The 25,000-nt window shown below is 35.5% G+C and overlaps 2 long non-coding RNA genes, 4 other non-coding genes and 7 pseudogenes across 8 annotated transcripts; 12 read left to right on the top strand and 1 right to left on the bottom strand.

The window, feature by feature from the left end:
- The first annotated feature begins 3,427 nt into the window (after positions 1-3,427).
- On the top strand, positions 3,428-6,008 carry LOC127987491 (uncharacterized). Of its 3 annotated transcripts, none has more exons than XR_008161225.1 (4): positions 3,428-3,587; positions 4,664-4,757; positions 4,943-5,036; positions 5,126-6,008. It is a non-coding gene; the product is annotated as an uncharacterized LOC127987491 (long non-coding RNA). The 3 variants fall into 3 exon arrangements; XR_008161226.1 differs by having other exon boundaries at positions 4,687-4,757; XR_008161224.1 differs by having other exon boundaries at positions 3,436-4,757.
- LOC127987494 (uncharacterized) lies at positions 6,009-7,393 on the bottom strand. Its single transcript, XR_008161228.1, has 2 exons — positions 7,332-7,393; positions 6,009-6,791 (listed from the first exon to the last, which is right to left on the bottom strand). It is a non-coding gene; the product is annotated as an uncharacterized LOC127987494 (long non-coding RNA).
- A 3,048-nt stretch (positions 7,394-10,441) lies between these two features.
- Positions 10,442-10,560, top strand: LOC128007055 (uncharacterized; annotated as a pseudogene).
- Positions 10,561-12,198: 1,638 nt separating this feature from the next.
- On the top strand, positions 12,199-12,317 carry LOC127994920 (5S ribosomal RNA). Its single transcript, XR_008167886.1, has one exon. It is a non-coding gene; the product is annotated as a 5S ribosomal RNA (ribosomal RNA).
- A 945-nt stretch (positions 12,318-13,262) lies between these two features.
- Positions 13,263-13,381, top strand: LOC128006484 (uncharacterized; annotated as a pseudogene).
- A 359-nt stretch (positions 13,382-13,740) lies between these two features.
- LOC128006668 (uncharacterized) lies at positions 13,741-13,858 on the top strand (annotated as a pseudogene).
- Positions 13,859-14,233: 375 nt separating this feature from the next.
- On the top strand, positions 14,234-14,352 carry LOC128007043 (uncharacterized; annotated as a pseudogene).
- Positions 14,353-14,709: 357 nt separating this feature from the next.
- Positions 14,710-14,828, top strand: LOC127993791 (5S ribosomal RNA). Its single transcript, XR_008166799.1, has one exon. It is a non-coding gene; the product is annotated as a 5S ribosomal RNA (ribosomal RNA).
- A 374-nt stretch (positions 14,829-15,202) lies between these two features.
- Positions 15,203-15,321, top strand: LOC128006828 (uncharacterized; annotated as a pseudogene).
- A 509-nt stretch (positions 15,322-15,830) lies between these two features.
- Positions 15,831-15,949, top strand: LOC128006829 (uncharacterized; annotated as a pseudogene).
- A 508-nt stretch (positions 15,950-16,457) lies between these two features.
- LOC128003237 (5S ribosomal RNA) lies at positions 16,458-16,576 on the top strand. The gene has a single exon (XR_008175963.1). It is a non-coding gene; the product is annotated as a 5S ribosomal RNA (ribosomal RNA).
- A 6,820-nt stretch (positions 16,577-23,396) lies between these two features.
- LOC128005095 (5S ribosomal RNA) lies at positions 23,397-23,515 on the top strand. The gene has a single exon (XR_008177760.1). It is a non-coding gene; the product is annotated as a 5S ribosomal RNA (ribosomal RNA).
- Positions 23,516-24,050: 535 nt separating this feature from the next.
- On the top strand, positions 24,051-24,168 carry LOC128006822 (uncharacterized; annotated as a pseudogene).
- Positions 24,169-25,000: the final 832 nt, after the last annotated feature.

Consider the following 25,000-nt stretch of genomic DNA (forward strand, 5'->3'; position numbering starts at 1 on the left):
TTTTGGGTTTTCTTTCCTACTTATATAATGTACTGGCGATTAGATTGGCTGCTCTTTAAATAGCCCTCTCTTTGCAGCAGTCTTCGCTTACGGCCATACCAACCTGAGGGCGCTAGAGAGCTAGTGTGAAACAGGAAGTGAGGTGGCAATATAAGGGTGAAGAAGGTTCACCCAAAATTGTTTGGTGTGTGTTTGTTTTTTGGTTATTTGAGTCTTAATAATTGTTTTTTGTTTAAATTTTTGGGTTATTTTTATTACTTGGATCATTTTATTTTTCCTTTTTTTTGTTTGTTTTTTTGTTTTCCTTATTTTTGAAAAATGGACGGAACTACGGCAACAGACACGGACTTGGCACGAGGAACACGGCGGCAAATGGCAAACGGACTGGAAAAAACTCAAAAAGGAAAGGATGGGCCTGAAAGGAGATAGAAAAGAACCTACACCAAAGAAGCTACAGTAGTAGTGGATTTGACTGAAGTGCATGAAGGTAAAGCTGAAGACATAATACAAGCGCTGAAAGATAAGTTGGATGTGACAAAAATATTGGCTGTAAGACCCAAAATGTTGAAGGAGTACGAAATTACGTTTGAAAAGAAAGAAGATATTGAAAATCTGAACGAAGGATTGATGATTAAAGGAAAACTACGTTCAATTAAAAAATTGAATAACAGAGAATTTGTTGTCTCGTTCATGCATTTGCCCGCTTACCTGGATGATGCAGAGATTCTACAGAAGCTGGAGGGATGGGGGGTTACTCCGGTCTCTCAGATAAGAAGAAGATTTTATACCGGCACCAACATAGAAGATGGAACAAGGTTCCTTAAGGTACAGTTCCCAAAAGAAGTGGCCTCCTTGCCCTACAGTACTCGAATTGAAATGGAGGATGGTCCTCAATACTATAGAGTGATACATAGCAAGCAGGTGAAAACCTGCAGGTTGTGTATGAGCCCTGATCATGTTATGAAGGACTGCCCAGACTTTAAATGTAATAAAAGCTCGGAAACAGGCCACTTCGCGAGGGACTGTAAGGTGGTGAGGTGTCCAGAATGCAATTGTGTACTGGACAAATGCGAGTGCTGGTATGGAGACCAGCACAATGAAGAAGAGAGGGGGAGTGGGCAGATGCATGAGACAGACAATGAAGAGGAGCAAAGGGAAGACACCGGAGCAAGGCCAAGAGAGGACAATGTAAGCAAGGACAATGACAATGAGATTGAAAAGACTGGTTTAACACAGGACATTGTGGAAATGGAGGTACAGATGGAGTTTAATGCGGTTGGACAAGTAGAAACAGAGGAACCAGAAGAGACTGAATGGATAGGTGAGACGGAAAGAAAAGACAAAGACAGTGAAAACCTGGGCGGAGACAGCACTGCAGGAACATCCAATAAAAGAAGAAGAAAAGTTAAGGTAATACCCAATTTGGAGAAAGCTAAAAATAAAATGTGTAAGCAAAGTAATGAGGAGAAACAAGACTGTGGAAGAAGTGCAAAAGAGGGGGAGGAAATAGGATAACAAAATTATGATGCTAAAGTTTGTACTTTTATCTTTTTTAATTGTGTTGAAAATTGTTACTTTTAATGCAAGAGGGTTAATGAATGGTGTGGAATTTGAAAAAGTCAAGGAACTGTGCAGGGATGAAGATGTGATTTTATTGCAAGAAACGAATTGGAAAGAGAGTGTAATGGAGGATTTTAAAAAAAGATGGGAAGGGGAATTATTTTTTAATAATGCGGAGGGAAAAATAGGAGGAGGAGTTGCGATGTTAATAAGAAAAGATAGAGATATCAGGTCAAAGCAAATGTATAATGACACACAAGGAAAATGCATGGCTGTAGAAATTAAGATGAATGAAGATGATTTTATTTTAGTAAACGTACATGCTCCAAATGAAGAAATAGAAAAGAAAAAATATTTTAATATAATAGTTGAGTTAATGGAAAAATGGAAGAGGGTAATAATTGCGGGGGATTTTAACACTGTTTTTAGTAAAATGGATATGGCTAACGGAATGGTTTTTAAATCGGATGGGGGAAGAAAGGAGTTAATGTCATTGATGGGAGAGTATAACATGATTGATGTGTGGAGAGAAAGAAATGGGAAAAAGAGGGAATTTACAAGAAGACAGCTGGTAGGGAATTTTATGTGTCAAACTAGGATAGACTACTTTTTATGTACTAGGAATTTGGAATGTTTTATTGATGGAGTGTTTTATAAAGAAACGACCTTAAGTGATCACAAAATGGTGCAAATGAGAATGGATTTTAAAAAGGATATGAGGGGATTTTAAACACTGAAGTTTTAAAGGAAGAAAGTTTTAAAAAAGAGATAGAAAATAAATTTGATGAGGGGAAAAAAGACTTGATGTGCATAGAAGATAAAAGGCAATGGTGGGAAAACATGAAATATGACATAAATAAATATGTTATGAATTACTGTAAATTGTTACAAAAGGTAAAAAGAACAAAGGAACAAGAAATAAGAAAGACGTTAAGAGAGGAGTTGAATAAAAATGAAGTTAACGTGCCAAGAGTAATTGAAGTGGAGGAAAAGTTGAGGAAAATAGAAGAAGGGAAACATATAGGGGCGACGTTAAGAAGTAAAGCTAAGTATACACTAGAAGGGGAGAAATGTAGTAGATTCTTTTTTAACCTTTAGAAAAGCAGGGTGAACGCGGGAATAATTAAAGAACTTAGGAATAACTTAGGACAAGCTGTTTTAAGCACAGAAGGGAATTTTAAAGGAAATAAGCACATATTATGAAGAACTTTTTAGATCAGAGGAAGGGAATGAGGAAAAAAGGAACATTTTGTTACAACAGATAACACAAAAAGTCGGTGAGGGGGATAAGAAGGAATGTGATAAGGGAATAACAACTGAGGAAATTATACAAGCAATAAATCAGATAAGTGTGAAGAAAAGCCCAGGAATAGATGGTATTGGAAGTGAGTTTTATAAGGTTTTTAAAGAAAAAGTAAGCCCGATTTTAAAAGAAGTCTATGAAGAGGTTTTTAAAAAAGAAAGGGTACACCAAAGAATGGGCTTAGGCTTAATGAAAATAATCTACAAGAGAAAAGGAGACAAAGCAGAACTGAGAAATTTTAGGCCCATTACAATGTTAAACACAGATTTTAAAATTTTAGCCAGGGTTTTAGCGAACAGATTAAAAAATATCATGCCAAACATAATAGAGACTAACCAGGCATATGGAGTAAAGGGGAGGGACATTGCAGATATCACGAGTAGCATAAGTACGGTGTACATTTTAGGACATCCTCAGACCTCAGTCATCAAATGAAAAGGCGTCATGCCTCAGACTAAAAGGCTTCAGTCATCGGACAAAACGGCATCGCGTCTCTGACTGAAAAGCTTCAGGTCTCAGGAAAAACGACGTCAGGTGTCAGGTCTCATACAATTAACATCAGACGAAACAGACTCAGAAAAAAAGTCATCAGACGAAACGGACTCAGACAAAAAGTCATCAAACGAAAAGGACTCAGGTGGAGAATCGCGTTGCCCCGCCCCATGTGACGTCACACGCACGCCGTTCACAGGAAGTAGTAATGGTTGATTGATGGCAAAAGGAGGTAAGCAGCGTCTGATATTTTATATTTTATTCAAATGTTACACTAATTAAGTTATATAGGGAAGAGAACATGCTTTTCGAGAGTATTGTGTGCACGTTTAAGAAGTTAGTTAGCCATATTGCAACTAGCCAGCTTTTATTTTGGCCAAGTAGTAAAATTACCCTTACGAAAAAAAACATGATTTTACTATCAAAAACCACAAATAAATAAATAAATAAATAAATAAAACACATGGTCGATATAGTTAAATCATGGTATCCACAGATTAACCATGGTTTTGCTACTCACCATAGTTTAACCATGGTGTTTGTAGTAAAACTGTGGTTATACAAATGGTACGTTAATCATTACACTAAAAAAACAATGTTACTACACTTTTACTATAATAAAACCACAATGCATTAAATATAGAAAAACTGTTGTTTCATCTCATAAATAATTATAACAATTATACGTATAAAACTTATACTTATTTAACTTTATAATGGTTTATAAGTCTTATATCGTGACATTATTTATTTAAAATATATACAGTATCTTACTATCTTATTGATATTACAATAAATATTGTTAAAATCAAAAGTGCCATATTACACATTCATCTAATCAGATATTTGATATGTTGGTTGTTTAAGGAAAAATAATATTTTTATTTTCATTATTATTGTTGTAATTATGTATAGTGGTATTTGCCTGCTTTGAGTAAAGTAACAAAACAACAATGCCAAGATATGAGACTTGTATTATATCTAAGGGAAACATTCTATTGTAAGTTAAGTGGATGCATTATATTCATTGCGTATTATAAATCATAATCTTAAATGCTATAACCACAAATAAGTAAACATTATAACACATTAAAACTGTTGTTATGATTACTCATGAGATGATATGACATATTACAAAGTTTTTTTTCTAATACATTATGCATTCATCATAATGCCATAAGAATTCTCTTATAATTTGTTTTAAATACGGGCTTCATAGGAAGAGTTACCGTTAAGTTTAATCGATAATGTACTTCTTCACTGATGTTATACAATATCCTTATACAAATGGAAAAAAAATGTTTACAGCATCTAATGCTTTTATCTTGGAGTGAAACACAACTAAGAAGATGAATAAAATCAAGTGAGCCACAGAGATGGCATCGTCCAAGAGCACAGGCATGTATTTTTCTTTTTTCTGCATTGGTAAGAAAACTATTAACTCAAAGAAAGTAAATGTAAACATTTAAACATCATATACTAATAATGAACAAGAGTGCAGATTAAGTAACAAATATATAAATGAAAACCACCCAAGATCAGTAAACAATCTTTAACTATTACTGTATTCATTTTATATTAAGGGAGTTCATCCAGAGGCAGCGAGTGAACTTTGTGTCCTGAAACCAGAATCAGTTGGGAAGAATGGAACCAAGTCTACCCAATTAAAAGGCTTACACAGGTAATTCACAACTCTGTTTGTGTGTGTGTGTGTGCGCACAGCTATAGCTTAATGTCTTCATGACTCATCATTTGTGTTCATTTCTTTAGGTCCCCTTCCAGATGCTGATGTCTTGGCTTCTGGTGCAAAACTACGTCAGATTAATCCCAAGCCTTTGCTGCCGCAAATACTTGAGGGCATGTCAAAAGTAGAGTTGTACCTCTTGGCAGTCCACTTTCATTCCAGTGTCCCCGTATAGCTGCAGGTGTTCCTGATCTTAATTTCCCCCCACTACCTGTGCTTGGTTTTCAGTTTGGCTGTAATTTTAAATTTGGCCAGACGGACGAGTGCATGATCCATCTGAAACATTCGTTTGGACTAGTGGAGGTAAAAAGCACCTCTGCTGAAAACATTGCTCAGGTTCCATTTATGAAAATTCAAAGAGGACTAGCCAAACTTAAAGAGACCCATAAGTACTACTGGCAGGTACAAGGTCAGACTGCAGTGACTGGTCTACACTGGTGTGACTTTGTGACTGACACACAATCAGATTTCATAATACAGATGATCTGGCGAGATGATGCCTTCATAACATCAATGAAAGTACTGTTATAACGTTTATCTGGATGTGTATCTTTCAGTGGTATGAATGGACAGATTCTGTTCATATTATAGTATGAACCTAAGATTTATTTTTACATTCATAGTAAATATATACTTTATGTAGTTGAGTAGTATGTAGCATATTTTGTAGTAGATCTTTGATAACATATTAGATACATCACAAATTATAACAATAAATATATTGTACTTGCTATTAATTAGATAAATGTACATACCAAGGTGAATACTTTTTGTATGAAATCTTCTGTAATGTATATGATATGCATATTCTTTTACTACTTGCGTATATTTACATTTGATACATTGTGTGATATAACAAAGAAGATTTTTTTCATGAGTTATTATAAAAATACTTTTCATTGTCAACTATTTCATTGTGTCTGTGAAATTATTTTCAGGGACATTTTATTTAAATAATTTCATTATACAAAATATACAATTTTACATTACAATAAAAAAAGGAAAAACACATTTAATGGTGGTAGGTATGCATTGCAACTAACTGAAAAGGTAAAAAAAATGTAATAAATAAAAAACTACTATCAAATGTTAACACTGTAACACTACTATTGTAATAATATAGATTCACTGCTCAAGAAACATTGGTCCCTGATAATAAACCATAAAACAGCAATTATGCCAGATCTGATTAATTCTTCCTGACAAGGTGAGTGGCACAACAGAATCCCAGATGTGTATTTCCTTGACCCTTCGAATCACTCTTTCCACCAGAAGTCTGAGGCGTGCAGTGGTCCTGTGTTTTTTCACAGTCCTGTTTGCTGAACTGCTTGGCACATTTGAAAGGTGGAATGATCCGTCTAGCACCAATACTGGAGAGCATATATTCAATAGTGAACCCCTTGTCTGCCATAACCACATCTCCACTGCACCACACAGAGCTACCCCAACCAGACCTTTGAATGTGGTAGTGCACTTATAACTTCAGAGTGGAGTTTCAGTGATGTAGGGCTTTCACAGCAGATTTCTGTACAGTCCAGGATGACATGCAGGTTTTGATTGAACGAACAGTAATTCTCTGGCATGGAGGAGCTTATTTGTTGCCTGGAAATCTAAATGGGTAGTGAATCCAGGTAATCGTCCTGCTCAGCATAGCCACGCTTACCCAGAAAATGTCAGCGATAACTTGATTGACTGAAACAAACAAATATATATTTAATTATAAGACAGAACCATTGTATTTACAAAATCATTTAATTCAACAACTGGTGTTAGACTCATACAGGTATGTTATAATTAGACCAAGATTTCAATCTAATAACTTGAAAGAATTTGCTTTACCAAGACGTAAAGTGACCATGGTTTTATTATAGTAAAAGTGTAGTAACATGTTTTTTTAGTGTAATGATTAACGTACCATTTGTATACCCACAGTTTTACCACAAACACCATGGTTAAACTATGGTGAGTAGCAAAACCATGGTTAATCTGTGGATACCATGATTTAATTTTGTGTGTGTGTGGTTTTTTTTATATATAGTAAAATCATGTTTTTTTCGTAAGGGTAATTTTACTACTTGGCCAAAATAAAAGCTGGCTAGTTGCAATGTGGCTAACTAACTTTTTAAACGTGCACACAAGACTCTCGAAAAGCATGTTCTCTTTCCTATATAACTTAATTAGTGTAACATTTGAATAAAACTGTTAAAATATAAAATATCAGACGCTGCTTACCTCCTTTTGCCATCAATCAACCATTACTACTTCCTGTGAACGGCGTGCGTGTGACGTCACATGAGGCGGGGCAACGAGATACTCCACCTGAGTCCTTTTCGTTTGATGACTTTTTGTCTGAGTCCGTTTCGTCTGATGACTTTTTTTCTGAGTCTGTTTCGTCTGATGCCTAACGTTAATTGTATGAGACCTGACACCTGACGTCGTTTTTCCTGAGACCTGAAGCTTTTCAGTCAGAGACGCGATGCCGTTTTGTCCGATGACTGAAGCCTTTTAGTCTGAGGCATGACGCCTTTTCATTTGATGACTGAGATCTGAGGATGTCCTAAAATGTACACCGTACATAAGATATATAATGGGGTACATAAAAGAAAAAGGAAAGGAGGCATATATAATAAGCATGGATTTCGAGAAGGCGTTTGACAGAGTGGAGCATGGGTTTTTATTGGCTGTTTTAAAACAATTTGGTTTTGGAGAGAATTTTATAAAATGGATCTCTGTTTTATACAGCGATATTTTAACAAAAGTCAAATGTAATGTTTTTTTAACGGAACCTTTTAAAGTTTTAAGGTCTATAAAACAAGGGTGTCCACTGTCAGCGAAGTTATATTCTTTGGTGGCTGAACCATTAGGGCTTTTAATAAACAGAGAGAAAAAAATAAAGGGAATAAAACTAGAAGAAAAAGAGGAACTGACTAAAATTTTCCAGTATGCTGATGATACCACAATTGTTGTTGAAAATATAGAAAGTGTTAAAGAAGTAATGGAAAAAATTAAATGTTATTGTGAGGGATCAGGTGCAAAAATAAATGAGGAAAAATCAGTATATATGAAGTTCGGAAGGTCAGAGGTTTTAACGGGGGTTGTTAAATTCCTAGAGGTACAAGAAATGAGGATTTTAGGAGTAGGCTTAGCAAAGAATGAGAAGGAAACTGTTGATAATATGTGGGATGAGACATTGGGAGGGATGGATAGGAGACTGATTTTTTGGAGAAACAGGTTTTTAAGTTTGGAAGGAAAAATTTTAATTGTAAACATGTTAATGTTATCAAAAATGTGGAACAAATAACATGTGATGCCATTGCCAAACTGGGTTTTTAGGAGAATAAAAAAGAGTATTTTAGAATTTTTATGGGAAAAAAAGCCTCCAAGGATAGCGTACAATACGCTGATAGGAAAACCAGAAGAGGGAGGGATGGGTTTAGTCGATGTGGAACAGAAGATGAAAAGCATGAGGGTTAAAGTGGTTAAGAAATATTTGGATGATAAGAAGAGAGATGAATGGAAGAAATTGATGGGTTTTTATTTAAATAAATGTGGAAATTTTAACCTTGGGGAAAACATTTTATGGATGAAGTTGAAAAGTTGGATGATGGAGGGGATACCACAGTTTTATAAAAAAGGTTTTAAATGCTTGGAGGCTTTTTTTTAACAGAGGTCGATTTTAATCCGGATAGGAGGGAAGCGATTTTAAATCAGCCTCTGTTTTTAAATGACAAAATAAAGATACACGAGCGAGATATCTATTTTAAGAAGTGGCTACAAGTGGGGATTGTAAACGTGAGAGATGTTTTATGGGAGATGAAAGAGGGATTTTTACCACTCCAAGTGATTAAAGATGCAATGGAGGAGGAGAAAGAGGATTTTAATGTCATGGTTTTAAAAAAAAAAACAGTATGAAGATGTCAAGAAAGCAATCCCAAGGCAATGGCTAGATCAGATTAAAAAGAAGGGAGAAGGAGAAAATAAAATGATGGTGTTTTTAAAATGTAAAGAAAAGAGGGTGGATTTTAATTTGTGTACTGTGAAAATGTTCTATGAGTTTTTTATAAATGGAGTTTTTGAAAAACCTGTTGCCAACCAGATTTGGTTAAGGCATTTTAATGAAATCGAAGAAAAAGACATTTGGAAGAATAGAACATGGAAATGGTTGGATGTAGATTTAGAATGTTTAGACTATTTTATTAGACAAAATGTGATCTATACAGAAATGAGATTGTGTATGATGCAGAAGGCAACAAATGTTCAATGTAAAGTCTGTAAAAAAGAAGATGAAGGTATTTTACACTTGTTCTTATTATGTGGAAAACTTAACCCATTTTGTAATGAACTGAAAGAAATTGTCAAAGAATTAAGAGAAAATAAAGAGGTTACTGACTGGAAAAGGATTTTTTATGCTGGGAATGACAGAGAACAAAGGAAATAAGAAACTTGTTAATTTGTTTTTAATCTTAGCAAAAAAAGCTATATGGAAAAGAAGAAATGTAGCCAGAAACAGAGATTGTATTTTAAACTTATGGGTGATTTTTAAACAAATGGTAGAAAGTTATGTAGAAATGTTTTACAATTATTTTAAATTGGAAAACCAGATTTTTACAATTACAATTTACATTTACATTTTTTTCCAAATGATGTTATATGTATCTTTAAACAAAAGCATTTTTACATGCCAATAGAAGATGATTAAGATGACATAATTTTATGTGATGTGAATTGTATTACTTCAGTAAAAAAAAACTTCAATGACGATGTTAGTTTGATTATGAGATGAATGAAATTGTATGACTAAGAAAATGTGTTTGTTTTGTATTAACTGAAATTCCCAATATAAAAAAAAAAAAAAAAAAAAAAAAAAAAAAAAGCTATGCCCGATCTCATCTGATCTCGGAACCTAAGCAGGTTTGGGACTGGTTAGTACTTGGATGGGAGACCGCCTGGGAATACCAGGTGCTGTAAGCTTTTTGGAATTTTTTCACTTAGTATATAATAATTTTGCCAAATAATAGAGTCAATGCCCGATCTCTGAATCTTAGCAGGTTTAGGTCTGGTTAGTACTTTGATGAGAGACTGCCTGGGAATACCAGGTGCTTTAATCTTTTGGAAAATTTCACGAATTATATAATAATCTTTCATTAAAAAAAAAAAAAAAAAAAAAGAGTCAATGCCCGATCTCTGAATCTTAGCAGGTTTAGGTCTGGTTAGTACTTTGATGAGAGACTGCCTAGGAATACCAGGTGCTTTAAGCTTTTGGGTTTTCTTTCCTACTTATATAATGTACTGGCGATTAGATTGGTCGGTCTTTAAATAGCCCTCTCTTTGCAGCAGTCTTGGCTTACGGTCATACCAACCTGGCTATGCCCCATCTCGTCTGATCTCGGAAGCTAAGCAAGTTTGGGCCTGGTTGGTACTTGGATGGGAGACCGCCTCGGAATAACAGGTGTTGTAAGCTTTTTGGAAATTTTTCACTTAGTATCACTGGCGGCGCCAGGGGGGGTCTTGGGGGGTCTCAAGACCCTGCCAAAAAATGCCTTGACCCCCCATTTGACCCCCCCAGCCTCTTCCTGATTAAAAATATATATATTCGGGATAAAGATCCAAAAATGTTTCTCTTCAAACTACGCAGAACAATAATAAATAATAATTATTTCGACATTTATTCATACACTGAACCGAGAACCGTTTCTGTCGGACGCGTCCGATTCGAGAACCGATGAGCTGATGATAACTGCGCATGCGTGATTCAGCGTGAAGCAGACTGACACAGAGCGCATCTGAACCGAACTGATTCTTTTGGTGATTGATTCTGAACTGATTCTTTGCTAATGTTATAAGCGCGTGTAAACCAAAGGCTTGAATGAAGGGCAATCATCGCCAATGACGGCATTACATCGAGCGCAAAAGAACCGGTGAACCATTTTTTTTTCAGCTGGTTTATTTGATCGAATTGTCCGAAAGAACCGGTTCACTTGAGCACCTGCTCCTTTGCCCCTTAAGTGCCCTTTTGTCAAAGCAAAATTTCCTCAATTTTTTTTTGTAATAACATAAACTTTTGTGAATGCCTGCCCACGCCCAATCATAATATTAGTACAATTTATTTATAATAATTTAGCCGTAAATAAAATGACCAACATGATGACCTTTCACCTGAGTACGACCTCATCCAACCGGGAAGATTCCTCATGCTGCACTCGCATTTTTTTAATTGCTAGAGGATATTTTCAACATCGTGGCAGCTGGTAAGTGGTGTTTCATTCTCAGCGAAGTGATTTTGGTGTTTATTTACTTATTATTATTTTACAAGAACGATGTGATGTGAGAACATGCAGATACGTTGTTTATATTGCTGTGTGTAGCCTGTAGTGTAGATAGCGTGCTGTTTGAGGGAGAAAAGTTTCACAGGCATCGAGGGGTCTGGTCTTTTTTATGTTATTTGAATAAACTTTTATTATATTACAGTACTTATTTATTTTAACACGCTTATTCAGATTTTCTCATTCTCTGAATTATAATTATAAAAATAAAAACAATTCAGATTTTAAATGTGATGCAAATATTTTTTTCTACAATAGCAACAGTGTTAACAACCGCAAGACCACTTTAGCCTGTAAACTCAATAATATCTATCTGGAAATAAATGTAAAAATATCAATGTCAATAAAAATGCATAATATACCTGACATGAAAGTGCAGTGTGAAGGATATGAATTACAAATGTAGCCTGTCATTTGTTTACATTGCAAAGGTGTTTTTGTTGTTTAGTAGCAGAAATATGCAGTTATTAGCCATGTCCACTGTATTTTTTGTTGGTTTTCATGAGACCCCCCTTGAAAAGACAAGGACCCCCCATTGCCCCCCCAATCAAAATTGTCTGGAGCCGCCACTGCTTAGTATATAATAATTTTGCCAAAAATAGAGTCAATGCCCGATCTCTTAATCTTAGCAGGTTTAGGTCTGGTTAATACTTTGATGAGAGACTGCCTAGGAATACCAGGTGCTTTAAGATTTTGGGTTTTCTTTCCTACTTATATAATGTACTGGCGATTAGATTGGCTGCTCTTTAAATAGCCCTCTCTTTGCAGCAGTCTTCGCTTACGGCAATACCAACCTGGCTATGCCCGATCTCGTCTGATCTCGGAAGCTAAGCAGGTTTGGGCCTGGTTAGTACTTGGATGGGAGACCGCCTGGGAATACCAGGTGCTGTAAGCTTTTTGGACATTTTTCACTTAGTATATAATAATTTTGCCAAAAAATAGAGTCAATGCCCGATCTCTGAATATTAGCAGGTTTGCGCCTGGTTAGTACATGGATGGGAGACTGCCTGGGAATACCAGGTGCTTTAATCTTTTTGGAAAATTTCACGAATTATATAATAATCTTTCATTAAAAAAAAAAAAAAGGAGTCAATGCCCGATCTCTGAATCTTAGCAGGTTTAGGTCTGGTTAGTACTTTGATGAGAGACTGCCTAGGAATACCAGGTGCTTTAAGATTTTGGGTTTTCTTTCCTACTTATATAATGTACTGGTGATTAGATTGGTCGGTCTTTAAATAGCCCTCTCTTTGCAGCAGCATCTAAAGCGATATCATTGACTTGATTGCAAATAAAAACAGACACTATTTCAACTGAACAGAGATGACATAACTGAATTCGATGATGAACTGCCTTTAAATATCATTTTGCATTATTGAGACACTGTTTTCCAAATGAATGTTGTTCAGTGCTTTGGCGCAATGTATTTTGTTTAAAACACTATATAAATAAAGGTGATTGGTTGATTGATTGATTTAATCTCTTTGGAAAATTTCACGAATTATATAATAATCTTTCATAAAAAAATAAAGAGTCAATGCCCGATCTCTGAATCTTAGCAGGTTTAGGTCTGGTTGGTACTTGGATGGGAGACCGCCTGGGAATACCAGGTGCTGTAAGCTTTTTGGACATTTTTCACTTAGTATATAATAAATTTGCCAAATAATAGAGTCAATGCCCGATCTCTGAATCTTAGCAGGTTTAGGTCTGGTTAGTACTTTGATGAGAGACTGCCTAGGAATACCAGGTGCTTTAAGCTTTTGGGTTTTCTTTCCTACTTATATAATGTACTGGTGATTAGATTGGTCGGTCTTTAAATAGCCCTCTCTTTGCAGCAGTCTTGGCTTACGGTCATACCAACCTGGCTATGCCCCATCTCGTCTGATCTCGGAAGCTAAGCAGGTTTGGGCCTGGTTGGTACTTGGATGGGAGACCACCTCGGAATAACAGGTGCTGTAAGCTTTTTGGAAATGTTTCACTTAGTATATAATAATTTTGCCAAAAAATAGAGTCAATGCCATGATCTCTGAATCTTAGCAGGTTTAGGTCTGGTTAGTACTTGGATTGGAGACCGCCTGGGAGTACCAGGTGCTGTAAGCTTTTTGGACATTTTTCACTTAGTATATAATAATTTTGCCAAATAATAGAGTCAATGCCCGATCTCTGAATCTTAGCAGGTTTAGGTCTGGTTAGTACTTTGATGAGAGACTGCCTAGGAATACCAGGTGCTTTAAGCTTTTGGGTTTTCTTTCCTACTTATATAATGTACTGGCGATTAGATTGGCTGGTCTTTAAATAGCCCTCTCTTTGCAGCAGTCTTCGCTTACGGCCATACCAACCTGGCTATGCCCGATTTCGTCTGATCTCGGAAGCTAAGCAGCTTTGGCCTCGTTAGTACTTGGATGGGAGACCGCCTGGGAATACCAGGTGCTGTAAGCTTTTTGGACATTTTTCACTTAGTATATAATAATTTTGCCAAAAAATATGGTCAATGCCCGATCTCTGAATATTAGCAGGTTCGGGCATGGTTTACTTCATGGATGGGAGACTACCTGGGAATACCAGGTGCTTTAATCTTTTGGAAAATTTCACGAATTATATAATAATCTTTCATAAAAAAAAAAAAAAAAAAAAAAAAAGAGTCAATGCCCGATCTCTGAATCTTAGCAGGTTTAGGTCTGGTTAGTACTTTGATGAGAGACTGCCTAGGAATACCAGGTGCTTTAAGCTTTTGGGTTTTCTTTCCTACTAATATAATGTACTGGTGATTAGATTGGTCGGTCTTTAAATAGCCCTCTCTTTGCAGCAGTCTTGGCTTACGGTCATACCAACCTGGCTATGCCCCATCTCGTCTGATCTCGGAATCTAAGCAGGTTTGGGCCTGGTTGGTACTTGGATGGTAGACCGCCTCGGAATAACAGGTGCTGTAAGCTTTTTGGAAATTTTTCACTTAGTATATAATAATTTTGCCAAAAAATAGTCAATGCCCTGATCTCTGAATCTTAGCAGGTTTAGGTCTGGTTAGTACTTGGATTGGAGACCGCCTGGGAATACCAGGTGCTGTAAGCTTTTTGGACATTTTTCACTTAGTATATAATAATTTTGCCAAATAATAGAGTCAATGCCCGATCTCTGAATCTTAGCAGGTTTAGGTCTGGTTAGTACTTTGATGAGAGACTGCCTAGCAATACCAGGTGCTTTAAGCTTTTGGGTTTTCTTTCCTACTTATATAATGTACTGGCGATTAGATTGGCTGGTCTTTAAATAGCCCTCTCTTTGCAGCAGTCTTCGCTTACGGCCATACCAACCTGGCTATGCCCGATCTCGTCTGATCTCGGAAGCTAAGCAGGTTTGGGCCTGGTTAGTACTTGGATGGGAGACCGCCTGGGAATACCAGGTGCTGTAAGCTTTTTGGACATTTTTCACTTAGTATATAATAATTTTGCCAAAAAATATAGTCAATGCCCGACCTCTGAATATTAGCAGGTTCGGGCATGGTTTACTTCATGGATGGGAGACTGCCTGGGAATACCAGGTGCTTTAATCTTTTGGAAAATTTCACGAATTATATAATAATCTTTCATTAAAAAAAAAAAAAAAAAAACAAAGAGTCAATGCCCGATCTCTGAATCTTAGCAGGTTTATGTCTGGTTAGGACTTTGATGAGAGACTGCCTAGGAATACCAGGTGCTTTAAGCTTTTGGGTTTTCTCTCCTACTTATATAATGTACTGGTGATTAGATTGGTCAGTCTTTAAATAGCCCTCTCTTTGCAGCAGTCTTGGCTTACGGTCATACCAACCTGGCTATGCCCCATCTCGTCTGATCTCGGAAGCTAAGCAGGCTTGGGCCTTGTTGGTACTTGGATGGGAGACCGCCTGGGAATACCAGGTGCTGTAAGCTTTTTGGAAATTTTTCACTTAGTATATAATAATTTTGCCTAAAAATAGAGTCAATGCCCTGATCTCTGAATCTTAGCAGGTTTAGGTCTGGTTAGTACTTGGATTGGAGACCGCCTGGGAATACCAGGTGCTGTAAGCTTTTTGGACATTTTTCACTTAGTATATAATAATTTTGCCAAAAAATATAGTCAGTGCCCGACCTCTGAATATTAGCAGGTTCGGGCATGGTTTACTTCATGGATGGGAGACTGCCTGGGAATACCAGGTGCTTTAATCTTTTGGAAAATTTCACGAATTATATAATAATCTTTCATTAAAAAAAAAACAAAAACAAAGAGTCAATGCCCGATCTCTGAATCTTAGCAGGTTTATGTCTGGTTAGGACTTTGATGAGAGACTGCCTAGGAATACCAGGTGCTTTAAGCTTTTGGGTTTTCTTTACTACTTATATAATGTACTGGTGATTAGATTGGTCAGTCTTTAAATAGCCCTCTCTTTGCAGCAGTCTTGGCTTACGGTCATACCAACCTGGCTATGCCCCATCTCGTCTGATCTCGGAAGCTAAGCAGGCTTGGGCCTTGTTGGTACTTGGATGGGAGACCGCCTGGGAATACCAGGTGCTGTAAGCTATTTGGAAATTTTTCACTTAGTATATAATAATTTTGTCAAAAAATAGAGTCAATGCCCTGATCTCTGAATCTTAGCAGGTTTAGGTCTGGTTAGTACTTGGTTTGGAGACCACCTGGGAATACCAGGTGCTGTAAGCTTTTTGGACATTTTTCACTTAGTATATAATAATTTTGCCAAATAATAGAGTCAATGCCCGATCTCTGAATCTTAGCAGGTTTGGGCCTGGTTAGTACATGGATGGGAGACTGCCTGGGAATACCAGGTGCTTTAACCTTTTGGAAAATTTCACGAATTATATAATAATCTTTCATTAAAAAAAAAAAAAAAAAAAAGAGTCAATGCCCGATCTCTGAATCTTAGCAGGTTTAGGTCTGGTTTGTACTTTGATGAGAGACTGCCTAGGAATACCAGGTGATTTAAGCTTTTGGGCTTTCTTTCCTACTTATATAATGTACTGGCGATTAGATTGGCTGGTCTTTAAATAGCCCTCTCTTTGCAGCAGTCTTCGTTTACGGCCATACCAACCTGTCTATGCCTGATTTCGTCTGATCTCGGAAGCTAAGCAGGTTTGGGCCTGGTTAGTACTTGGATGGGAGACCGCCTGGGAATACCAGGTGCTGTAAGCTTTTTGGACATTTTTCACTTAGTATATAATAATTTTGCCAAAAAATATAGTCAATGCCCGATCTCTGAATATAAGCAGGTTTGGGCCTGGTTAGTACATGGATGGGAGACTGCCTGGGAATACCAGGTGCTTTAATCTTTTGGAAAATTTCACGAATTATATAATAATCTTTCATTAAAAAAAAAAAAAAAAAAAAAAAAAAAAGTCAATGCCCGATCTCTGAATCTTAGCAGGTTTAGGTCTGGTTAGTACTTTGATGAGAGACTGCCTAGGAATACCAGGTACTTTAAGCTTTTGGGTTTTCTTTCCTACTTATATAATGTACTGGTGATTAGATTGGTCGGTCTTTGAATAGCCCTCTCTTTGCAGCAGTCTTGGCTTACGGTCATACCAGCCTGATGGCGCTAGAGAGTCTGATAGGAAGTACTGTGCTGCAGTTGGAGAGAAAGGCTCTCCCACATTTTTTTCATTTGTTTTGTTTTTGTTTAATATCAAGTTAAAAAGTTTGAAGTATTTTGTTTTTGTTAACGTCGTTTTAACCCCGGGCAGTTTTAAACTGTCTGGGGTTTGAGCTATTTTATTTTGTTTGTTTGTGGGGTTTTTTTTTTTTTTTTTGGCTAAGCTATTTAACAAGGATGGAAACAATGGCTAATGGATCAGATCTGGACAAGGTTTTTGAGGAAAAGAACAATTATTTTGAAGGAGACACTACTTTGGAAAAACGGATTATGAAAAACGATGGAAAGGATTACAATGAAACATGGGCAACTGTTGTATCAAGAAGGAAAAGAAATGGAGCTGAAATGGAGAAAGGCCGCACTGAACAGCAACCAACTACACAAGGTAAAGAAAAGTTTGATACAAAAGGAGAAAAGAGACAAGAAGAATGTCGGAGAAATGAAATGATAAATAGATTAAAAGACAAAATGAAATATCAGAGGGAATACAAGAAAGAAACAACACTGACAATGACTGTGGAAAATCCAGAAAAACTAACTGCCATCATGATAATTAAAGCTATTGATGACATTACTGGAAAAGGTAAACTATATGGACTAAGGAAAAAAAATTACTTCAAGTATGAGCTTACATTGGAGAATCAACTAGACTGTGACAATTTATTGAATGGACTACTATTGAATGGACAAATGTGTAAAATAAGCAAACTTTGTGAAATGGAGAGGGTCGTTTCTTTTTTACGTTTGCCAAATTATATCAATGACAAGGATGTACTACAAAAACTGCAAAGCTGGGGAGTTACACCGATACTGCCGTTGAGAAGGAGGTATTACCCAGGGACAATGGTGGCAGATGGGACAAGATTTATTCGAGTCAAATTCCCTAAGGACGTGGTATCCCTTCCATATAACAACAGTTTTGAAACAGAGGAAGGAATACAGTTCTTCAGAGTCATTCATGATCAGCAAGTAAAAATATGCAGAATATGTTCAAGTGCTGAACACGAAAAGAAAGACTGCCCTCTACTGACATGCAGAGAATGCCTGGAGCAGGGGCATTATGCGCGGGACTGTACAGCCCTGCGGTGCCAAGGCTGCAGAAAGGCATTGTCAACATGCGCATGTGAAACGGACGAAGAGGAACATGAGGAAATGGAAATGGAGATGCATAATGAAGTGGAGCATTTGGAGGAGGCTGATAAATAAAATACATCACAAAAAACAAGTGGATTAACAAAGGATGTACTGAGCAGTGAAGGAGAGGAAGAAGAAGAGGAAGAAGAAGAAGAGGAAACAAGTGAGAATGAGCAGGATGGGGAAGAAAAAGTGATGACTGGACTACAACAATCTGTGAAAAATGTGGAGCAGGATGCAATGGTAAATAAAGAATATAATAATGGGACAAAGGATAGTACAATCCCGGAAGAGGTAAGCGACATTGGGGAGAGAAAAAAAAGTTTTTTGAGCAGGGGGACTAAAGGGAAAACAACAGGACAAATAAACATTGAAAAGGTCTTGGAAAGACAAAGAATAAGACGAGAATCTAAAGAAAAAAAGAAGAAGAAAGTTGAGATAATTGCTTTAAAAGATGTTGATTTGAGAGAGACTGAACAAAAGTGATGTGGGTTTTGTTTTGCATTTATATTTTTCTTTTTTTGTTTATGAGTCAGCTGAAACTAGTGTCAATCAATGCAAGGGGATTGTCAACTAGGACTAAATTTGAAAATGTACTCTATTTAACAAAGAAGAGTGATATAATATGTATACAAGAAACTGGATGGAATGAAGACATTGTTAATGGTTTTAAGAAAATATGGGATGGAGAATTTTTTTACAATAATGACCCAAACAGGAAAAAAAGAGTAGCAATTTTAATTAGAAGGGGAGTGACAGAAAAAGCAACAGAAATGTTCACAGATAATGTAGGAAGATTGTTAGTAGTTAAAGTCAAAAGCAAAGAAGAAGAATTAACGATATGTACAATTCATGCACCAAATGACCGTTTAGAAAGAGTCATCTTTTTTAAAAAATTTAAATGTTTTAATGGATGGTTATACAAAAGGAATTTTAATTGGGGATTTTAATACTATTTTGGAAAGAATTGATGTGGAGGATTATATGGTATATAGATCAGATGTGGGGAGAACTGAATTAAAGAAAATGATGGAAAAACACAAATTTTTAGATATATGGCGGGAAAGAAACAGAGTAAAAAGAGAATATTCCAGAAGGCAAATTGTGAACACAGTATTAAAGCAAAGTAGACTTGATTTGGTTTTATGTAACAGACAGCTAGAACTATTTATATCAAAAGTATTTTATAAAAGGTTCAGTGAAAGTGATCATGATTTTTTAAATGTAATAATTGATTTTAGTGGAGTAGAGAGAGGTCCAGGGGTGTGGGTTTTAAATGCTGAACTTTTAAAAAACGAGTCTTACAAAATGGAAATAGAAAATGTCATAATAAATAGTATAAACAATATTCTATATGATGAAGAAAAAAGTTTGTGGTGGGATAATTTGAAAAAAGTTATGAAAAAATTACCCATTTAATATTCAAAAAGATTGCAAAAGACAAAGAAAAGTAAAGAAAGATTTTTAAATAAGGAATGGGAAGAAGAAATGAAAAAGATGTCCGAAGGAAAGATGGATGTGACAAAAATAGTGTTTTTAGAAGAACAATTTAAGAAAATAGAGGAGGAAAAGTGCATGGGGAGCTAAAATTAGAAGCAAAGCGAAAAATACAGTAGAGGGAGAAAGAAGTACAAAATTCTTTTTTGAGTTTGAGAAATCAAGAAAACATGCAGAATTGATCAAAAGTATATTAAAAGATGGGAGAGTTGTGAAGGAAAAACAAGGTATTTTAAAAGAAGTGAAGGATTTTTTAAACTACTTTATTTAAAAAAGATAATATAAATGTGAAAGATGAAGAATATTTATTGAATCAAATTCAAGTTCAAGTAAATGAAGAAGATAAAAGAATGTGTGATAAGGATATAAATGAAGAGGAAATTGAAGAGGTTATAGACCAGTTGAAGAATGGGAAAAGTCCAGGACTAGATGGCTTAACATCTGAGTTTTACAAAGTTTTTAAACATGTTTTAATACCAATTCTGCACAATTTATTTGCTGATACTTTTAAGCAGAAAAAAATGAGTGAAAGCATGAAGACAGGAATGATAAAAATGATCTATAAGAATAAAGGAGATAAAGATCATCTTAAAAATTACAGACCGTTGAGTATGCTAAATACTGACTATAACATTTTGGCTAAGATCATGGCAAACAGACTGAAAAAAGTGATTCCAAACATCATAACAACAAATCAGGCATATGGTGTCTTAAATAGAGATATATCAGACAGTAACAAATATTAGAGACTTAATGTGGTATATGAAAGAAAAAGGTGAAGGAGGGTATTTAATTAGCATAGATTTGGAAAAGGCTTTCAACAGAGTAGAGCATAAATATTTGTTTGACTTAATTGAAAAATTTGGATTTGGGAGGAATTTTATTACATGGATGAAATGTTTCTATACTGACATTTTAAGTTGTATTAAAGTAAATGGGTTTTTAACTGATTATATTGAAATTTCGAGGTCTATAAGGCAGGGCTGTCCTTTATCGGCATTACTTTATACTTTAGTTGCTGAACCATTAGGAATAGCAATTAATAAAGAAAAACAAATAGAAGGAATTTTAGTTGAAAATGGTGTAATGCAACAAAAAATTTTCCAATATGCAGATGACACGACTTTGTTTTTAAAGGATTTAAAGAGTATCAAAAAAGCAATGTTAATTTTTGAAAAATATTGTAGCGAAACAGGAGCTAAAGTCAATAAAGAAAAGACTGAGTATATGAGGATAGGGAAGGTGGATACTTTGGGAAGACAATGGGAATTTAAAGAGCAGAAGAACCAATTAAAGATTTTAGGAGTTATACTTGGGAAAGATGAAATGAAAACAAGAGACCTGATTTGGGAGGGGGTTATAGGCAAAATGGAAAAAAGACTTAACTTTTGGAAACAAAGAGAATTGTTTTTAAAAGGGAAAGTATTAGTTCTAAATTCTTTATTCCTGTCTAAGATGTGGTATATTTTAAGTGTGGTTAGTCTGCCAGCATGGGCGTACAAAAGAATAAAAACTTATATTTTAAAGTTTTTATGGGATGATAAGCCAGCAAAAATAGCATATGACACAATAATTGGGGAGGTGGAAAAGGGAGGTTTGAGACTCATAGATCCAATGGTAAGAATGAAGAGTATGAGAATAAAGACAGTAAAAAAGTTTTGGAATAATGATGATATGGTATGGAAAAAAATTATTAGTTTCTTTATAAATAAGTGTGGGAAAATGGGGGATGATTTTATGTGGATGAATTTTACAGATAACATGCTTGAGAAGATACCTGAATTTTATAAAGAAGTCTTAAGAGCATGGAAAGTTTTTAAAGGGAAGGTTCATGTGGAGTTTAAAGGAAGAGAGCAACTATTGAAACAGACCCTTTTCTTAAACAAATTGATTTTAAGGAATAGTAATACAATTTTTTATAAGAAATGGTTTAAGGATTAAGACAAGTCAAAGACATTTTATATGAGGTAAAACCTGGGTTTTTACCTTTACAGGCAATTATAGACATATTAGAAGAGAATGAAGATATAGAAAATAGAAAGCTGATTAAGGAGCAATACATAAAATTTAAAGAAGCTGTGCCACTACAGTGGATTAAAAGCATTGACGATGAAGAAACAGGAAATGAGAAACCTGGAATTTTTTAAAAAAGAAATGATGAACAGATTCCTTTCAATGGCTGTGTTCTTAAAATGTTTTATGTTTGTTTATGTGATCTTGTATTTTTAAGACCAAAAGCAACAGATTTTCGGGAAAGGTCTTTTTGTGAATTAGATGTAACAAAAATCTGGAAAAATGTAAAATGTAGGTTTAAAAGTCCCGCCCTGCATAATTTGGATTTCTTGTTGAGACACAATGTTTTAATGACTGAAATGAAATTGGCAAAAATTGGAATAGCACAAGATGGAAAATGTAAATTATGTATGGAAAAAGATGAAGGAGTGTTACATTTGTTTTTAAAATGTAAAAAATTAGACAATTTTATGAAGATGTTAAGGAAAATTGTGGGGGACTTTTTAAATGATCAGAATGATTGGTTAGAGAAATGGGAAACATTGATTTTATTTGGCTTTAATGGAACTGCACAAAATGTTTATGCATTAAATTTATAGTTAACAGTAGCAAGATATACGATTTGGAGAAGGAGGAATATAATGAAAATGAAGAACAAAGAACTTTCATTATGTAACTTATTTAAACAGCATCTGACTGCAGTGATGGAAGACATATACGACTATTTTAATATGAATGCACAAATGGATGTGTTGGACAAATACATTGTAGAAAACAATCCATACATTGTTAAAACGTGGTCAGGTTTTAATGTGATTTTGCCTGAAAGATTTTAATTGTAATTTTGTTATTTTATTATTATTATTTTTATTTTTATTTTTTTCTCCTTACTTATGTAGTTTCTTTATTTTCTTATTTCTTATATATATATATATATCTATATCTATATATATATATATATATATATATATATATATATATATATATATATATATATATATATATATATATATATATATATATATATACATTTTATATTTCTGCATATGCTTCAAATGTAAGACTGTGAATGTATAAAAATGTTGTGTTTTTAATAATAATAATAAAAAAAAAAAGCCCCATCTCGTCTGATCTCGGAAGCTAAGCAGGTTTGGACCTTGTCGGTACTTGGATGGGAGACTGCCTCGGAATAACAGGTGCTGTACGCTTTTTGGAAATTTTTCACTTAGTATATAATAATTTTGCCTAAAAATAGAGTCAATGCCCTGATCTCTGAATCTTAGCAGGTTTAGGTCTGGTTAGTACTTGGATTGGAGACCGCCTGGGAATACCAGGTGCTGTAAGCTTTTTGGACATTTTTCACTTAGTATATAATAATTTTGCCAAAAAAATAGAGTCAATGCCCGATCTCTGAATATTAGCAGGTTTGGGCCTGGTTAGTACATGGATGGGAGACTGCCTGGGAATACCAGGTGCTTTAATCTTTTGGAAAATTTCACAAATTATATAATAATCTTTCATTAAAAAAAGGGAAAAAAAAGAAAGGGTCAATGCCCGATCTCTGAATCTTAGCAGGTTTAGGTCTGGTTAGTACTTTGATGAGAGACTGCCTAGGAATACCAGGTGCTTTAAGCTTTTGGGTTTTCTTTCCTACTTATATAATGTACTGGCGATTAGATTGGCTGCTCTTTAAATAGCCCTCTCTTTGCAGCAGTCTTCGCTTACGGCCATACCAACCTGGCTATGCCCGATCTCGTCTGATCTCGTAAGCTAAGCAGGTTTGGGCCTGGTTAGTACTTGGATGGGAGACCGCCTGGGAATAGCAGGTGCTGTAAACTTTTTGGACATTTTTCATTTAGTATATAATAATTTTGCCAAAAAATAGAGTCAATGCCCGATCTCTGAATATTAGCAGGTTTGGGCCTGGTTAGTACATGGATGGGAGACTGCCTGGGAATACCAGGTGCTTTAATCTTTTTGGAAAATTTCACGAATTATATAATAATCTTTCATTAAAAAAAAAATAGAATAAAAAAAAAAAAGAGTCAATGCCCGATCTCTGAATATTAGCAGGTTTGGGCCTGGTTAGTACATCGGTGGGAGACTGCCTGGGAATACCAGGTGCTTTAATCTTTTGGAAAATTTCACGAATTATATAATAATCTTTCATTAAAAAAAAATAGAATAAAAAAAAAAAAGAGTCAATGCCCGATCTCTGAATCTTAGCAGGTTTAGGTCTGGTTAGTACTTTGATGAGAGACTGCCTAGGAATACCAGGTGCTTTAAGCTTTTGGGTTTTCTTTCCTACTTATATAATGTACTGGCGATTAGATTGGCTGGTCTTTAAATAGCCCTCTCTTTGCAGCAGTCTTCGCTTACGGCTATACCAACATGGCTATGCCCGATCTCGTCTGATCTCGTAAGCTAAGCAGGTTTGGCCTGGTTAGTACTTGGATGGGAGACCGTCTGGGAATACCAGGTGCTGTAAGCTTTTTGGACATTTTTCACTTAGTATATAATAATTTTGCCAAATAATAGAGTCAATGCCCGATCTCCGAATCTTAGCAGGTTTAGGTCTGGTTAGTACTTTGATGAGAGACTGCCTAGGAATACCAGGTGCTTTAATGTTTTTGGAAAATTTCACTAATTATATAATAATCTTTCATTAAAAAAAAGAAAAAAGAGTCAATGCCCGATCTCTGAATCTTAGCAGGTTTAGGTCTGGTTAGTACTTGAATGGGAGACCGCCTGGGAATAACAGGTGCTGTAAGCTTTTTGGAAATTTTTCACTTAGTATATAATAATTTTGCCAAAAAATAGAGTCAATGCCCGATCTCTGAATCTTAGCAGGTTTAGGTCTGGTTAGTACTTGGATGGGAGACCGCCTGGGAATACCAGGTGCTGTAAGCTTTTTGGACATTTTTCACTTAGTATACACTGTGTGCAGAATTATTAGGCAAATGAGTATTCTGACCACATCATCGTCTTTATGCATGTTGTCTTACTCCAAGCTGTATAGGCTCGAAAGCCTACTACCAATTAAGCATATTAGGTGATGTGCATCTCAGTAATGAGAAGGGGTGTGGTTTAATGACATCAACACCCTATATCAGGTGTGCATAATTATTAGGCAACTTCCTTTCCTTTGGCAAAATGGGTCAAAAGAAGGACTTGACAGGCTCCGAAAAGTCAAAAATAGTTGGATATCTTGCAGAGGGATGCAGCACTCTTAAAATTGCCAAGCTTCTGAAGCGATCATCGAACAATCAAGCGTTTCATTCAAAATAGCCAACAGGGTCGCAAGAAGTGTGTGGAAAAACCAA

The sequence above is a fragment of the Carassius gibelio genome, chromosome B22 (assembly GCF_023724105.1).
Source record: "Carassius gibelio isolate Cgi1373 ecotype wild population from Czech Republic chromosome B22, carGib1.2-hapl.c, whole genome shotgun sequence".
NCBI classification, from domain to species: Eukaryota; Metazoa; Chordata; class Actinopteri; order Cypriniformes; family Cyprinidae; genus Carassius; species Carassius gibelio.